This window comes from Pteronotus mesoamericanus, unplaced genomic scaffold (genome assembly GCF_021234165.1).
Source record: "Pteronotus mesoamericanus isolate MK-2021 breed Mesoamerican mustached bat unplaced genomic scaffold, CSHL_Meso_final contig_1175, whole genome shotgun sequence".
Lineage (NCBI taxonomy): Eukaryota > Metazoa > Chordata > Mammalia > Chiroptera > Mormoopidae > Pteronotus > Pteronotus mesoamericanus.
The window spans coordinates 426,530-431,677 of NW_026555034.1; the positions used below are offsets into that span (position 1 = coordinate 426,530).

General features: G+C 33.8%; 1 non-coding gene across 1 annotated transcript; it reads left to right on the forward strand.

The window, feature by feature from the left end:
• Positions 1–3,506: 3,506 nt before the first annotated feature.
• LOC129077635 (U6 spliceosomal RNA) lies at positions 3,507–3,613 on the forward strand. The gene has a single exon (XR_008529884.1). It is a non-coding gene; the product is annotated as a U6 spliceosomal RNA (small nuclear RNA).
• The last annotated feature ends 1,535 nt before the right edge of the window (positions 3,614–5,148 follow it).

Below are 5,148 nucleotides of genomic sequence, written 5' to 3' on the forward strand. Positions count from 1 at the left end.
TTCTGGGTTAGCAATATGTGGTACACACTCCCTTGTGATGTTGGGCCTTGGCAATGAGCCAGAACTTCCAGTCAGCCACACAATTGTTTAAAGTAAACAATTGACATTCTACAGTGTATTCATGATGATAGATGACTTTGCCCTACGGTGGGCTAATGTAAGTGTTCTGAGTACATTTAATGTAGACTAGGATAAGTGATGATATTCAGCAGGTTAGGTGTATTAAATGCATATTCAATTTACACTATTTTCAACTTACAATGCAATTATCTCTACCTAACTTCATTATAATTCAAGGAGAATCTGTACATGATCTTTATCCAAGACACCATGGAGACAAGAGTTAATAAACAACTTTTCTAACTATGGGAGAGCCCTCTACTTTACAATGTAGATTCCAATCTCGGGGGTTACTCTAGTTCTCTTTGTTCTACAGTCCCACCACCAACTTTCTATTCCTCAGAAGAATAGAGGAGCACTGCCCCTTCATAACCTACCATAAACGAAGAGGGCCCAAAATTTCTTATATTGTTGCCTGTGAATGTCTTTTCCTGGCTGCAGCTTGTAGCAGGCCAATGTCTTTCACTTTCAGAGTATGTTTTCAGACTCTGAGAGCCCCCCTCTCTCAGCTTTCCTACTCTGATTCCAGTCTTTGGTCCACTATTTTTGTGCACTTATTAAAGATCCACAGGAAAATGTTTGGCAGTGGCTACCAAAGTGTTCTGTGACTGAGATTCCTACAGATTTTAAGCTTTCATGCCAAGCCAGTTGTGGCTGGTTAAATACAATTACATTATGACTAGGTTCTCCCTAATCCTATCTACGGCATATTCCTCCTTGCCCAACTAGTCCATCAAGAATGAGGGCAAAAGGGGGATCACTTCTCTCTCAGAAATGACAACTTACATTCTGGAATTTAGTTTTTTTAAGTTTCTTTGCATGTTCAGCTCTCTGCTGGATTGAAAATTTATGCTGTTTTTAATCTATTCTGTTTTATCTGTTGCATAGGATGGTAGAAGTAATCTCTTATAAATTTCTATATCTTATTTGAAACTTGTAGTTTAGTAGCTTTGTCTATAAAGAAATGATCTGGGATTTGGACACAAAATATATAATTAGATATCATGGGCTAAAAAAATAGCCACAAAGAAGGCTTGGAAATGAATTCTACGGTGGGGTGACCAACAACCTAGCTGAAATTTAGCAGTCTTAATATTTTTAAAAAGAAGAAAATTGGGAATTTGTTCCACAGATAATTAAGATTAATTATTATAGGCCCTTGCTCTCACTGATTTTTTTTTAACTTTCCAAAAAGACTGAAACCAATAAATGATATTGACAGTTTTCTGCATCAGATGAACACTTTCCCCCCAAGACACTGGTAACCAGCAGAATCCCTAAGCTGCGCATTGTTGTAACTTCATCCTCTTTGATCCTTCCCCAAGAAGGGTCATTTTTCCATTATTTCTATATCAAAGAGCCAAATAACTTTTTATTAAACCTCTATTCTGGTCATGTCTTTTAAAGATGTCCTTCTTACTGTAAAAGTAAAGTGATAAAAGAGGCCAAAGTTTGCTTTTATAGTAGTAGGTTGGCTCTTTCTTCCCTTTCTTCCATACCTCTTTTCTTTCTAAGACACTTGAAAAAATTACACATATGTTAGTTTTCTATGACTACTATAATAAAATACCACATACTAGGTTGCTTAAACAACAGAAATGTATTTCTGGTGGCTGAAAGTCCAAGATCAACATGCCAGTATAGTTCGTTGCCTCTGAGGCCACTCTCCTGGGTTTACAAAAGCCACCTTCTTCCTGAGTCCTCACATAGCCATCTTCTGTGTACACGTAGTCACCAGTACCTGTCCATGTAGCCTACTTTTCTCTTCCTACAAGGATGTCAGTCAGATTGAATTTTGGGTTTCCTCTAAAGACCTTATTTTAGCTTACTTAATTACCTCTTTAAATGCCCTGTCTCCAAACAAAATTATATTCTCAAGTATTACGTATCGGGGCTTCAACAAATGCCTTTTGGGGGGACATAACTCAGCTGTAACAACACATTACCATAATTTAAAATGTCATCTCTAACAATTCTAAATTTTTTAATTATTAACAATAATAATTAAGGCTGGAGTTAAATCTTCTTTTTCTAAGCTTTTTCATTTTAATCTCAATAAAAGCTAGATTTAAAGAAATGCATTTAGTATTAAGTTGACAGTTATTAAATATTTGATTGTTACAGTGTATACTTTCCTGAAGGTGACTTTCTGATACTAAAGGTAAAGAACTTAGTTAGGCTCTGAGGATAAAAATGCAGGCTATTGTAAATCAGAAGTCAAATAATTTCTACAGTTTTATATTGGCATTCTATAATTTGATGAAATGTCAGTACATTACCTATAAAAAACTAGAAAATAAGTTTTGTAAAATCTCAATTAAAATATTTATTTTCTGTTACATGTTTTATAATACCTGAATATTTACTTTGACTCTTAATAATGGAAATATTCTTCTGACTACATTTTCCTATAACAAAGAGAGAGCAATGGGAATAGAGGAAGTTCTTCAGAATTTGTCTCAGCTTAGGCTTTAAACAAAATGGGGAACAATGTTATCTAAATACATTAATTAAATCAGCAGTAATCATAAGTAAAACAAAAGGGTAATATTAATTGAGAAAACAGCTGTTTTATTAATTATCAGCTAAATTTCTTTAAAACATACTCTTTTCTTAAATTTTATTTCTTTGAAAGTATAATACATAAAAGAGATTGAAAGCTTTTTTCCATAAAATTAAGTTTTTAAGGAAAGCATAATGATCCTGAACAAAGTATTGGTGTCTCATTTGTTTTTCATAGAAATGTAACTGGTAATATTATATGTAATTGTTTTATTTATTATTTAGATATAATTGACATATGACATTATATTAGTTCCATACATGCAATATAATTCAATATTTATATATATTGCAAAATGGACACTACAATAAGTCTAATTAATATCCATCATCACACATAGTTACTACTTTTTATCTTTTAGGATTTAGTAACACCTCTTTTACTTGTATAATTTGTATTTATTTCATATTCATATACTATCTCATTTAGTTTTCATAAACACAATAATGTGAAGGGGTAATTATTTTCATTCATTTAAAAATGGTATAAACTGAAATTCAGAACAAGACCTCGAAAGCACAATGGGATAGTTGAAATGGGAGAGGAAGCATTTGGAATCAGATAAAGAACGTTTTTTAAAATCAAGATGTTATTTTGTATAAATAAATGTGAGAGACTTACAAAATACAGCTAATCTGATCAAGAAGAATTGAAAGTTACTTATAATAGCTAAAACTGCATATATAATAAAACAGAAAACATAGTAGAATATATTGCAAACTTCACATTTGTATAATATTTTTAACATGGAAATACTATATCTTTAATGACATTTCATGTGAATTTTAATATATATTAAGTTGGTAATTAAAAGTGATATATAGTGCTCGCTTCGGCAGCACATATACTAAAATTGGAACGATACAGGGAAGATTAGCATGGCCCCTGCACAAGGATGACGCACAAATTCGTGAAGCGGTCCATATTTTTAAACCCCAGAGCAAGTAGAAGGAAGGAAATAGTCAAGATTAGAACAGAACTGAATGACATAGAGACAAAAAGAACAATTCAGAGGATCAACCAATCCAGAAGCTGGTTCTTTGAAAAGATAAATAAAATTGACCAACCTTGAAGCAGACGCATCATGAAAAAAAGGGAGAGGACCCAAATTAATAATATCAGAAATGAAAGAGGAGAAATAACAACTGATACCACAGAAATACAAAGGATCGTCAGAAACTACTATGAACAATTATATGCCAAGAAATTTCAAAATCTTGATGAAATGGACAAATTTTTAGAAAAATATAATCTTCCAACACTGAAGGAGGAAGAAACAGAAAGCTTGAACAGACCGATAACAGGTGGGGAAATTGAAGCAGTAATCAAGAAACTCCCAGCACACAAAAGTCCAGGGCTGGACGGTTTCACAGGAGAATTTTACAAAACATTTAAGGAAGAGCTAACCCCTTTCCTTCTCAGACTATTCCAAAAAATCCAAGAGGAGGGAAGACTCCCAGACTCTTTCTATGAGGCCAGCATCACCCTGATCCCAAAACTAGATAAAGACCCTACAAAGAAAGAAAACTACAGACCAATTTCACTGGATCAACATAGATGCTAAAATCCTCAACAAAATATTGGCAAACTGCATCCAGCAATACATTCAAAAGATTATCCACCACGATCAAGTGGGATTCATCCCACGCATGCAGGGATGGTTCAATATACGCAAATCAGTAAACGTGATACACCACATAAATCAAAGAAAAGACAAAAACCACGTGATCATCTCGATAGATGCAGAAAAAGCATTTGATAAGGTACAGCACCCATTTATGATTAAAACACTCAGCAAAATGGCAATAAATGGAGCATTCCTCAATGTAATAAAGGCCATATATGAAAAACCTACAACCAACATCATACTCAACGGGCAAAAACTAAAAGCTTTCCCACTAAGATCGGGAACACGACAAGGATGTCCTCTCTCACCGCTTCTTTTCAACATCGTATTGGAAGTCCTAGCCACAGCGGTCAGACAAGAGAAAGAGATAAAAGGCATCCAAATAGGAAAGGAGGAAGTAAAGCTATCATTGTTTGCAGATGACAGGATAGTGTACATAGAGAACCTTGTAGACTCCACCAAAAAACTCCTCAACCTAATAAGTGAATTTGGCAAAACAGCAGGATACAAAGTCAACATTCAGAAATCAAAGGCATTTTTGTACACCAGCAATGCAATAGAAGAAGAAGAAATCAGAAACAAAAAATACCATTCGATATAGCAAGAAGAAAAATAAACTACCTAGGCATAAATTTAACAAAAGAGGTAAAAGACCTGTACACAGAAAACTATACAACATTGAAAAAAGAAATTAAGGAAGACACAAATAAATGGAAGCATATACAGTGCTCATGGATTGGAAGAACTAATATCATCAAAATGTCCATACTACCCAAAGCAATTTGTAGATTCAACGCAATCCCTAATAAGATACCAATGACATATTTCACAGAAATAG